Source organism: Mercenaria mercenaria, chromosome 13, assembly GCF_021730395.1.
Source record: "Mercenaria mercenaria strain notata chromosome 13, MADL_Memer_1, whole genome shotgun sequence".
Lineage (NCBI taxonomy): Eukaryota > Metazoa > Mollusca > Bivalvia > Venerida > Veneridae > Mercenaria > Mercenaria mercenaria.
In genome coordinates, this window is record NC_069373.1 from 8,497,832 (window position 1) to 8,511,623 (window position 13,792).

At 33.1% G+C, this 13,792-nt stretch overlaps 1 protein-coding gene across 1 annotated transcript in view; it reads left to right on the plus strand.

The window, feature by feature from the left end:
* The first annotated feature begins 2,853 nt into the window (after positions 1–2,853).
* The window catches only part of LOC123529944 (uncharacterized), a 63,241-nt gene continuing 52,302 nt past the window's right edge, over positions 2,854–13,792 (plus strand). Inside the window, exon 1 of the mRNA XM_053521139.1 lies at positions 2,854–2,965. The gene's annotated coding sequence lies outside the window, so the exon portion shown is untranslated. The remainder of the gene's footprint in view (positions 2,966–13,792) is intronic.

Below are 13,792 nucleotides of genomic sequence, written 5' to 3' on the forward strand. Positions count from 1 at the left end.
ATAAAGATGATCAGTCATAATATTTCGGATGCTATCAAATCAGCAATGAACTAACAGAATTTACCAAAGAAATCACCATTGCTTAATTACATACCACATTTGGTGCATACATATAGTCTGTCATTGCTGTGCCTGGCTATGTGCGTCTCGAAGTCTTTTCTGGAGAAGGCAAGCATACCACATTGAAGACATTTATGCTTGCCAACGCCCGCATGCCTCTTCTCGTGCTTAATTAAGCCAGACTTGCTTTTATATTCTTTAGCGCATAGAGCACAGACGAACATTTTCTGAAATATACAATTAATATTTATTAAAAGAATATCAGCATAACTAGAAAAAAAGAAAAGGAGGAATTTAAGGTTAATTTACATCCTGGTGGATCGATTTTTTATCACCCGTTTACATGGTGGATCTTTTCATCAGCCGTTTACATGATGGATCTTTTTAAATTTTCTCTCAAAACATCCTAAATACATAACCACGGGACAAACTTGAACGTTGATGATAGTGTATGGGCATTTTGGAAGACCCGACGACAATTGTTCGAGCTCGTGCACGGTTGTATAAGCGGCTATTAAGCCAGACATGCAAATCTATGGGTCCGTCTACGCAGTGGATCTTTGAGGAAAAGAATTTTAAACATCGTTATCTATAAAACTACAAGGACTGTTAGAAAAGTATATACACCGGGAACACTACAGGACATATAGTTCTTCGATGCACCGAAAGAGGTTTTGCAAAAAGTCAGTGTTGATAAATAAAGATCAAATTTTACTTTCCGAGCGACGGGTTTGTTTACCTTTGGTGTCCGCGGACGATCGTTTTAGCAGGTGCGCGATGACGTAGTATCCTCCTATTGATAAAGAAAGGGGAAATATGTACCAAATGACTAGGGGGACACATCTGTATCAAGTTTTATAATACGTAAGAGTATTCTATCAGACTTTTCTAGAGTATGAAATGACTGTACAAGAATATTACCATTTAAGATATTATTTTAGTTGAGTAATAAATATTTTTAGTGTAATATTGATGTAATAGCCATTACAGAAATTTTCCATTACTCTCCTGTTGGAATAAAGAATAGCTTTTAGACTCAGAAAGCAGGAAAAATGGTTTCGATGTCTTAATTTGTAATTATGGAAGACATTTATTGTTTGATTGCAGAGTTCATCACTATATCATTTACAATGATTGTTTTTTCTCTTCATATTATTGGCCAATAAATTTCCTACTGTTATTTCTCAGGAAATATTTGTTGAGAATGGTTACAATGTTGAACCGTGGCCAGAAATGCTTTCTGAGCTCAGATACTAATTGTCACCATTGTATCAGGTTCAAATCATTCATTTTATTACTATGCAAAGTAATTTGTAAATTTTACTTTTATAACTTTTAAATTAAAGCCTGATGTATGAGCATGAAAATTCTAACCAATTCCTCATCCCCAAATATTTTATAACCGTGTTACGTTTTTTATTTACTCAACTGGATACAAGTTTGTCTGAATTTTATGTTTTCTTTTGTTTACTACAAGACTGTTGTATACAGGTTTATCTGTATTTCATTGTTTCTTTATACACCTTTAGTATATCATGTACTGGTTTGTCTATGTGTTTAAACTTTTTACCTTTTGTCAGAGTCTACCTAATACAGGTTTGTTTTACTACCAGTCTGTCTAATATACAGGTTTACCACTGTTTCGTGTGTTTACCTTCAGTCTGTCTAATATAGGTGTGTCTGTATTCCTTGTATTTTTTGTTTACCTTCTGTCTAACTTATATAGGTTTGTCTGTATTCCATGTTTCCTTTGTGTACTCTCAGTCTATCTAATACAGGTTTGTCTGTATTCCATGTTTCCTTTGTGTACTCTCAGTCTATCTAATACAGGTTTGTCCGTATTCCATGTTTTCTTTGTTAACAGTCTGTCATATACAGGTCTGTCTGTATTCCATGATTTCTTTGTTTACCAGAAGCAGTTTTGTGCAGCAGTTGCTGTCATCATCTACAATTACCTGCTGGGAGCCTGAAATGTTTATCCACATTACTTTCTCACACTTCTGCCATATGTCTCCATAATTACCATATTATCTTCTACCCACTCTTCAAAGGGAAACATGGGTCTGGTGGGTAACTGTAGCTACCACATGGAATATAGTCTTAATTGAGGTGTTAATGAGTATTATATATGCATATTGTATTTATCAAGGCTGCTCATTTGCATTTCTGATGTTACTGAACCTTTGATCAAGATAATATTTGGAAATTTTGTAAGAGAATTTCCTCTTCACCTGTTGTGTACTTTTAAAGTAAGAAATTGTTTGTTATAATTATAATTATGACTAGTTCTGTTTAGGAAATGATTGATTGCTGCAGGTTAGATAAAAGGGATCTGATGTGTTTTTAATGTCTACAGGTTTCTTTTCAATTGTTGCATTGAATTACATACTAAAATGATTTTTGGATAAATGTCTTACCTGTAATTAGTTTTCTTTGAATATTTTATTTTTGTTTCTTTGGTTTTGTTTCAGGTCAGTCTGACATATTTCAGACAATTTCGCAACTTTTTAGCTTTAATGGTAGAGTAAGCATGTACAGATATTTATCTGATCTTGGTAAAATATTGCCCATAAATGAAACTCTTTTTATGCGCATAGACACCTTCCACTTTGAGCCCTAGTAATGAAAGGCAGAAACATTCTATTAATTGAAATAATTTTTGCTTGGCGTCATTTGCAAAATATCGCAAGATCTTCCATTTCAAAGTTCATCATTGAATTTTTTGCTTGCTTGATTGGTACTTCCTTGTGTGTGGCCTCTGTGGAAAAACTGTTGACTGGCTGTAAAATCTCTAATTATCCATCTGTCTATTTCAGAAAAAAAAATCACTTCTTGTTAAAGTGAAAAGTTTGCCTAGAGTGAACCTGTGACAACTGAATGGAATGTACCAGTTACTGTTGTAGATGTAAGTTGTGAAGGTTTTCCAGGAGCACTTTTTCAATTAGTCTGCCACTTATTTCCTTGTCCATATTCCAAAGCAATAGTTTGTTTAATGACTTAATACTGTTAGGTATGACCCTATCAAAGGAAATAAATTTTGCAGAAATCTATAAAATAAACTAAATATACAAATATAGAAATTTAGGTGGCAGACTATAAAATCTAGCCAGTTTCCTGCCATTTAAATAGCAAGGTGCTTTCTGTACTCTTTGGGCCCTTTAATAGTCAATGTCCTAAATTTTATACAAAAAATACTTTACAGGCAACAGTGTATAACATTAGGAGCTAAATAACTATCCTATATTAATAATTAATAAAATATATATACCGGTAATAATATATTGATAACTTTGTACTTGATAATATTGCTGTCTTTGGAAACTGATATTTGATGTAAATACGTAAAAATGTTGAGGCACGTTATGGAAGATTGTTTTGGCAAATATGTAGCCTCATTTAGATAAAGTCTTTATTATTATTATCATTATTATTATATTCTTTCATAAAAAGTACCATTTTCTCTTGATCTTGGCATGTATTTTTGTTTAATTTCTCACAAAACACATACAGTCCCGAATTTGAAATTCACTTAAAATGTTAATTTTTGCACATGTTTTTGGGACATGACTTGAAAATGTCTTTGAGATAGCTGAAATTTTGAAATAAGTGGGTTAGAGATGTGTAGTTTCAACTGTAATTATGTTCTTTTGGAGTCGGTCAACTCAGTAATGCACAAAATAACATCAAATTTTCATACTCGAAATAAATTGTACAAAAATATTATTTTTGAATTTGTTACCCTGTTTACTGAATTTTTAAACAATATGCAAATGCTTTGACCACCATTTTGAGAAAACAATTTCAAACAACACCAAATCATAGAAAGGAAGGGTTGTTTTAGATGAAAATTGAACAAATTATAAAACATTTATATAACTCTGTAAAACAAGTTACATTCATTGAATTACGGAAAAGGACTGCATAAGCCACATTACACCTTTAAAAACTCACCATTTTCAAAGAATTGTTACATGTCTTTGTTTTGATGCATCAGTGCTGAAATTTAACATAACTACGTGGAACGTAGTTTTCAGCAGTTGTTTACTTTTATTTCTTTATATTAAAATGGCATTCCTTTTAAAGGGGGACAACTTTTTGAGAATATTTTAAGTATCCTATAGAACTTGTAATAGATGGATGTGTTAAAGTTGTTGTTCGTTTATCAAATATTTCTGTGTTTTTATGATATACCAGAATCATAAAATCATCACCTATAAAAACAATACATTTATTTGGTCTTCATAAACAACAGTCCCTCAGGCTTCTTTAGATGTTATTACACAAAACAAATGTGTATTAGGCAAGTACTAATATGTATTATGTAAGTAATAATGTGTATTATGCAAGTAATACAATCTTAAAAAAAAATGTAGATGCAAAAAAAATGAGAACTTCTACCATAATATTGATATGCAGGGTTTTTTCTAGCTAATTTGGGAACATAGCCTATACCCCCAAAATTGGGAATTTTGACGTGTAAATGTTCCAAATTGGGAAATATTTAGTCCCATAGGATATAGTAAGGATGTGTTTAAGCACTTTCTCATAAACTTGTTTCACATTGTACAACCTTTAACATACTTCCATTACAGAATTGTCCATAATTTGGTCAATTTTTTTTGCAATATTGATGAAATTTTATTCAGAATGTGGACTGGGAATTTTTGCAATATTTTGGGAAAAATACATACTTTTTGACATTGGAAATATAGCTGAATAACAGCTATAAAACGGCCGAAAAAAAGCCCTGATATGGTATAAAAATAACGAATTTCAGCTAGCTTCAATTGGCTCAGCATGCTTTATCCAAGGTAATAATAAAATGTAATATAGACATCATATTGTATCTTTAAAAAACAGTGAAAAATCTATATCAAATGTTAACCTCCATGTCAAACAGGAGCTGGGTCTGGTTTGTTTTGTTGATATATGAAGTGATAATGTCCATACATACTTGAAATGCATGTTGATAAAGGGTGCCAGTGAAAATTAATTTTGAAGAGTTCTGACACGGAAATCCAGTTTTGACATGGCTTCCATCTTAAAATGCTGACAGCAAAATTACAGGCTATATTGGCTTTGAAATTTACTCTGAAAGTAGACAAATGTTCTTTTGGAATGTCAATAAATGTCATGGATTCTAAACACAGCATGAAGATTGATAGATGTAATGAGTGGTAGTCATTTCTTTGAATGAGTTAGCACTGTGCAGATTTGTCATTTACTAAAGCCAGGTGTTGCTGTCTTTGAAATAGTTTTAGTTTCAGGAAATTCAGACTTTCATAATTATTTGAACACTTAAAAAAGATGGAAACAAATTGTAGCCCTTTAATATGGTTAGTTTTAACAGGATGCACAGGTAAAATTGTGGATGAAAAAATAATCCTTTAAATCTTTGCAGAAACTTATTGCTCACATTTTACTGACATTGTTAGTTGAAATAACAGTAGACAGATTTTTATTACCTTTGTTGATGTTTGTGCACAACTTAAATGATTTGCTACTAATAAACTTTGATAATGTGGCAGTTGAGTCCAATAAGTCCATGGGTGTTGAAAGGTATTCCTCATAGATCTATTGTAAAGCAAATATTGGATTTACCTGTATTGGAAAATAAACAGTGTCGATTGTATTGAGGTCAACTGCCACATTATCAAAGTTTATTAGTAACCTGATCTATGTATGCCAAGTTAGGACAACACCTTAAAATTGCTATAAGATGTAATATTCCACATTCCTTTTTTTATGTTACTCATTTTTACAACAGACTAGATATTTAAAGTTAATTTGGTTTGATGGTTAGATTCTTGACTGGACAATTTGTCATATGTTTTCATGACTTCACTCATAGTCCTATAAGACTACCCCAGCATGGATCTATTTTTTTAAAAATTATCTGAGTATCGGCCTTATGGAAGATCTGTCATTTAGAATATAATAATAATAATAGTAATAGTAATGATCAGAGTAATGTCTTTTTCAGAAAGTAAACATTTAAGGTAACTTAATTTTTTCGGCAAGACATGTTGTAGGGTGTGACGTCCCTTACAGAAGAAAAAGGCCTGCTGCGTACTCTTGCTGTGTACATACAGCGTACATGATGTGTACTGAAATCAAGGGCTTTAAATAGTACACAGGATATACACCGCACATACACCGATAGTACGTTTGTAGTTCACTTTTGACATGCAAATGAGCTCTGCCGCGTACTATTTGCTGCGTACATGCTGTGTACTACATAGTACACAGGATGTACGCTGGAGGAATTTAGTATGTGGGAAATAGTACGCAGCATGTACGCGGCACATACACTTTTCACATGCAAATGAGCCTGCGGTGTACTACCCCTGCGGCGTACATGCTGTGTGCTCCTGCGGCGTACTTGCTGTGTACTCCTGGCCCGAGTCCTTCGGCGTACATGCTGTGTACTTCTGCTGCATACATGCTGTGTACTCTTGTGGCAAAACTGCTGTGATAATGTAAATTCCTTACCCCACCAACTTTCGTATGCAAATGCTGATCATTTGGACAGAAAAAAACAGAAAAAAGATAAGTGACATGCATCAATAAGTATTTACCCTTACCAAAATAATGTAGATTGATATTATCAAATAAATTAATATGCTTTTCTTCATCCACTTTTCAATGAAATAAATCAATTTTTGTAGCATGTAATTTGGTAAACATGTGAAGAAAATGGTGTAACTGCATCAAGGGGAAACAACTTTAATGCAACTAAATATAAGTGTTATGATTTATTAGAGCATTAAAGCCTTTATAAAACATGATAGAATGGTGTTTTGCTTAAGAGTATTCAAATAACAGTGAGAGCTATTAATTCTTCTCATTCGGGCGCTGTTGAGGCATTATCTTGGTAATTATTTCATGTATTACAAAATGTAATGCAACAAAGTTCAAATAAGGCTTTTCAATTATCCAAGTTAGAAAGCTCCAGGATTAATTCAAAATGAAAAAGAATATATTTTTACACTGCATGCAAGGATCAGCTCAGAAATCACTAAGATGTAAGCTTCACAAATGAACATTGCAAATAGTTTGGCAAATTTTCATTGTTCAGAATACCGGTAATCTGAACTATTCTATGCTATTAAGATAAAAGTTACTCGGAAATCAAGTTCTTGCTTCCAAAAAAAAAAAAAAAATGTACAAATCCTTCCTGCATAAAGTGTACTTCAGACTTTTACCTAAAAAAATTCAAAGTATAAACACCAAAAGAAAATGAACAAGTCCCTCCCGCGTATATGAAGTTTACTTCAGACTTTAACTTATAAAAAAAAAACTAAGTATAAATGCCAAAAGAAATTGTACAAGTCTTTCCTGCGTATATGAAGTGTACTGTACAAATTTCAAAGTATCTGCGGTGTACATGCAGTGTACTGTTTTCTTGTACAAGTCCCTCCTGCGTACATGCAGTGTACTCCTTAAATTTTCCGAGTCTGTGCTGCGTACTTGAAGTGTACTAGTGACCTCCTGCGTACATGCTGTGTACTCGTCGAAATAGTACGTGGCATGCGGTGTATGTAAAATGTACTCCTCTGGCGTACTACTGTGTTCGCGGCATATACACAGCAAATACGCAGCATGTATGCCACAGAGGCTTGCTTCTGTAAGGGGTACTCTGGCAATTTAATACCAGTACTCTGTTGATAACTGGTACATAGACATACCGTCCAGGCACCATTAGATAGAAGATGACAAGTTTTACACAAAAATAATCAAAACACTAGTGCTTTCTCTTTCTAGCATAGAAACCAGAGCACAGTGTATGTGGTTACTGTTTTCTGACTGTAAGCATACTGTCATCATGAAAACAGTACTCTTTTCATGAAATACAGATTATTTAGAAGTCCTTTTAATCACATAAATGGTTTTCTGCAGTAGTATCAGGCTGGGATTCTATATTGCACACAGTTTTATTTCATGATTTTCTTTGATTAGATTCTAAATCAGGAGCAGGGATTGTGTTGACACAACCAGTCAAGTTAATGGGTCTGAATAATGGAGATTTTTGTCTTGAGTAGATCCATAATGGAAAACATGCATGTTGATTTAACTTCAGAGACCTAATTTAATTATATCTTCTAAATTATTGATTAATTTGAGATAATTCTGGAAAAACATGTCAAGTTCTGTAAATGTTTTGCCTATAAGACAGCATCTCATTGTAGCAGCTTGTCTTAGTTTTAGATTTTATGTTTGATTTAATTAATTATTTTTCAGAGATGTTTATAGTAAAATATAATAGCTGTTAGATAGCATGAAAGCCAAAGAAGTCAATTTCTAAGGGGAAAAAAAAACTTCTTTTTGTTGAATTGTATAGAGAAAAGTTATAAATCTGTGAGATGACTGAAAATAAATATTAATCAAGAAAGACTTGTAGATACATACATCAGTTACAAAAAGGACAATATTTTATGGGATCTTGCCACAACAAAGTAAGCCTTCTACAAGAAGCAATTTTTCAGTGATGTTCCGGTCATTGACCATTGAAGCTTCCACTTGTATATGAGACGATGGAGCAAGAAAGAACATATTTATTACCCTGTATCTTTCAATAATGTTATCAGTCATTTCTCACACCTAAATGAAAATATATGAATACAGGTCATGTTTGTGTTTAGGAGTGTCTGGATGAAACAATGCCATTTTGTTCAGACTTTTTATCACATTGTTACTGTTTGTAGATCTGTAACTCTGAGACAGTATGCGTGTTTTATGATTATGTAACTATCAGTAGTAGCATCTTTAATGCAATTAGTTCATTAAACAACTTGTCAGCAATTAGCTTATCATTTAATTGTATAAAAGTTGCATTTTGACCATAGTGTTTCTAATTGTTGCACTTGTTTTAAATAGACTGGATTCAGTAGAAAAATGAAGAAGAATATTTGTTCACAATATCTTCAAGAATTGGTTGGCTGTAGTCTGGCTACTGATTAGATAATATATATATATATATATATGATTAGATAATATATATATATCATTTCTATTGTACATTCTGACCTAGACTAGCCACTAGACTGATAATAGATATATTTCTACATTTTCCCCTTTTTCTGACGAATTCAATTTCATGAGATAAAAGCCAGTCTATTTTAGAGACTTTCACAGAGGAATGATGTTGAAATTATCATATGATATTGGACATAGGATATAGACTGGCTCAGTTCACTACATTTAATCATAAAAATGTAAAAAGCTATATCATAGTCTAGGAGCTAGTCTAATTCTGACGATTCTCCTTGGCTCTGATTATCTAGTGTTTTGAGAAGAAAAGGGACATAATTATACAAAACTTGAATAGCCTCAGGAGTTATCTCCTGTGAACAAAACCCAGGGTCTGAACACAGACTAGGTAAAGGTTGGCTGGTATGAGAGTGGTTGTGTTACAGAACAGGTTTTAAATATGTTTTCAAAACAAAATTATTTATCAGATCACTCCAAATGTACTCCAACAACAATGCATCTTACTTAGTGAAAGTTGGCAACAAAGACCCAGACACTTTGCCAGTGTCCTTGAGGCTAACCTCAAATGAGGTTACTTTTTCTCCTGTACTGTTTTACCCCTTGGTATTGCTAGTGACATTGCTGTTACTAGAAAGAATATGGTAACTGTGAGAAATCTACAGGTAATACCACACCTGCACTAGGTATCTTGCAGGTGAATGCTGAACAGTTCATTATCTCCTTCTCCCCAACTTGAAGCTTTCATCGATAAACAAAGCCAGCCTGAAGCCAACTTTAAACCTATTCACCCTGTTGGGGCTTATCAGCATGAGTGCTAGGGTGTGTAAGTTCCAAAGATAGGGACTTGTACCACAGTTATGTAGTTCTGGAATATTGAAAAAATAGACATATGCCAAGGTAGTTTGTAGGACCACATAATTTTTCATGCTTTCTAGTGCATAAAAATTAGTAAAATAACCATCTCATTTCTCTTTATGAACCAAAACACTATTACTCCTTGTTTTAGAACTGGACAGTCTATCGTCTGTAGTAGAAAACTCTTTCCAGTGTTGTAAAAGAAGTCAGTTTGAACATTTTTGTTACAATTTAGAGTTCAGACAATGTACTACTTCTGCAGTGAAGCTGATGTGTTTTTCTATCATATGTACATATTTATGGTGTCTAAAGTTAACATTTAGCCTGCTTGCAGCAAGTGATTTTGCTTTTGGGACCGTTGCAAACCAAGATCAGCCTGCACATCCCTTCTTGCAAAAAATGTACTGACTGAATAGCGAAGAGTGCAGACCATGATCAGCATGAACCGATCAGCATGTACGTCCGTTCAGGCTGATCATGGTGTGCACTCCTCGCTATTCAGTCAGTAAATTTTCAGTGAACACCCCTTTAAATAAAAAGTAGTACTGCCCAAATTGAATGATGGACCAGTCCATTTTAGAAATTTAGCAGGTTAAGGTAGAATACACAAACTTGCCTGAAAATGTTGAAATATGCATCACAGCATTGCCTCAGTTAAACACTTCTGTGGTTCCAAATGATCTCGATATATATTTTTATTAACTAGACAAAGTTGATATATTTATGTTGTTTGTCTGTCTGTAATTACAACTCTCAGAATGACAAATGGTTTGTTTGCATGGCAAAACTACATCCAGATCTCTCAGTTCTCAGTTATTATTTCTCTTTGTATTAGCAGACATGAACATTCCTCCAGCTTGATCTTCATTATGAGCTGTAGGTATAAATTAATCAATGTATTGTCTAAGGTAAATAAATAAACACAGTAATTCTGTTATGAAATATTTGTTTATATATTTCTTTGTTTAAGGTTTAGCAGTACATTACTAGTTCACATAATATTGTGTTAGGAAAACGTCAACATCTTAACCAACAATCTACCTGTCCAGTACACTGGTATGACTGGATACTCAAAATATTCTCGAAAGGTTGTCCCCCTTTGAAAATTTGTACGTCATTTGTAAAGAAATAAAAATAAACAATTGCTGAAAACTATGTTAAACCTAGAATGTGAAATTTTGGTACTTGGACATTATGGCAAATGCATCAAAACAGAGATATTAACAGTTCTTTGAAAATGGTGAGTCTTAAAAGGTATTGAATTGTCCGAAATTGTGGCCCCTTTATGCATCCCTTTTCCGGAATTCTGTACATATATATCAGTAAATTGATTGTAGAGTAATGTACATGTTTCATATGGTGTTCAGTTTTCATATAACACAACCTTCTTTCTATGATTTAATGCTGTTTGATTTTTTTGCGAAATATGGACCTTACCTTTATGATTTTTGTCTGACCTCAATAGCATGGGGTTGCAGACAAGATTCCCCACCCCTGCTGTGGTGGACAAAATCACCCTTTCATTTCTTCAGTTATATCCATATTTTCACTCCATTCTGTTTGAAAATTGATAGTTTTATCTTAAATTTTTTATTTCTTTTAAATAAATGTAATGTTAATCTTTATTCATTTTAGTGAAATCAAAGGGTTTTTTTCTGCCTATGTCAAATTGAGCAGGGAATTCTGTCTTACATTCAATAGCATGTATTTCCAATTGTCATGAAAGTCGCAGAATTTATTATCATATGGCCACAAGGTGACTGACATATTTGATAATTATGGGTAAAAAATGTTCAAATATCACCAGATATGACCCCTTGATATAGTAAAAATTGCTATATTTTCACTGTTGAATACTAGTATTAAACATTGTGCCATCATGGTCCTCTTGTTGAGTATACACTCATGATAGAAGAAAATGGTTAAGTACGGGTTTAATTTAAATCTTTATTTTGTCATCATTATGAGCACGTTGTGCTGACTGCCTACTGTACCAGTGCCATCTCTTCTGAATATTGTTACATAATCTGTATTTCACTGTCTTGTCCAATTCTATTTTTGTACACCCTGCATATAACGCTTGACATTAGACTACTGAGTCTGCTTGTCTCAAAGAAACAGCAAGTTTTTTTCTATTAGTGTTTCATGGTTAAGCCTATGGGAAAATGAACATTCACAATATTTGTGTTAATTTGCATAAAAGATGCATTGATTATTAATCAAAACCTGTAATGATAATTTGATAAAGGAGTCTGCAGGGGGTCCTTATCTAAATTACAAGCTTACAGAACAATTGTACCAACATTAATCATTCAAATAATCAATTTTTAATGCAGGAGAAGAAGTAATTACTAGCAAGTTTCTGTAAATTTGAACCCTTTTCATGGCAAAATAATCTCCAAGAGATACCCATTTTATACACCATACCCTCTCTTCTCTGTAAATGAAATTTGAAAGGACAGAATTTACAGCTCTGACAAATGTTTGTTGTAACAAAGTTTTCAGAATCTGTCCCAACAATGCAGACTTGTAACAGGCAAAATATATGCATTGTGGTACATAGGCATCTTTATTTTCTCTTAATTAATAAATTCTGAGACTTGTTGTTGTTGATGATGTTGTTTTTGGCGGGCACTGTTGTTTACGAGTGTCTGAGTGAGATGTTATGATAGTCTACACCTGTTGGCTAGCTGATACACCATAGATTATCATCTGATTGGCTTTCACCTTGAGTCTCTATGTGTCAGACAGGCTTGGTGTGGTCAGTGGTCAGACATTGTGACTCACTGTTCTGTAAGTAATGGTGAGAAAGCCTTGAGTTTGAGTCACAATTGAAAGCAGATTTCCGTTAGTTGTTACATGACCTTGTTGAAGTAGCAGAGTCAGTCTTGTAACCTTACAAATACTGGTTCCATTAGACTGTTATGTGACCTGGTGCCAGTGTAATGAAGTCACTGTGTTTAAGTAATTTAAGGAAAGAAAGAAGGTTCTAATTTAGATAATTGTACATACTGATTTTGAACCCAGTTTGTATCATTATGTTAGTTTGTAGTGGTAATAATGTTAATGATTAAGAAAATCAGGAATTGATTTATGTCATGAAACAGACACTGCAATAAAATTCTCTCAGTAAGGAATTTTTAAAGGTTTGGGTTTTTTTTTTTTACTTCTTTATACTTATATAACTATATTTTTTCTTATAATTTTATTCGTAAAAAATGGCAATTTTGATTAAGTTTGATTAAGTTTTGAAATAAATAATATTCCCATTTAAGGAGAAAAAGTAGCTGGTTTGTGGGCAGTAAATGAGTAACAGATTATTACGATGATGTAACTTCTGGGATTGATACTGTGTAAAATAGTTTTAATAATTAATTAATGAGAAACTGCAGCTGACCACACATCCATAAAAGTATAGGACTTTTCCTGTTATGATTTTCCTACTTGTATGGGGGAAGAAAAGCTTGCAGCTACAATTGCAAATCTCAAGTATACCACTTGAAAGCTTGTTAAAATCAAGTGTCAAAACTTTTTGTTTCTTAATACCTACATCCTTCCTGTTTGCTAACTTTGTACTGGAAGTTACGGCAAATATAAATATTGACCAAGTATCTACTTACTCTCATTTTAACACATTTTGATGGTCATTACTAACTCTGTTTTAATGTTCAAGGACTACATGTATTTCAGTTTGTGAATCTCACATTTTATAAAAAAAAGAAAGATAGTGGCAAAGTAATTTTATTTATTTAATTGGTGATGTTTTAATTCAAAACATGAACCATTGATAAAATCTAAGGCTGTGAGGCAGGTGTGGTACTTCAAGAAGTGTGTGACATTGTAGCATGACTGCCCATTAAACTGTGGTCTTACCTCCTTAATATTC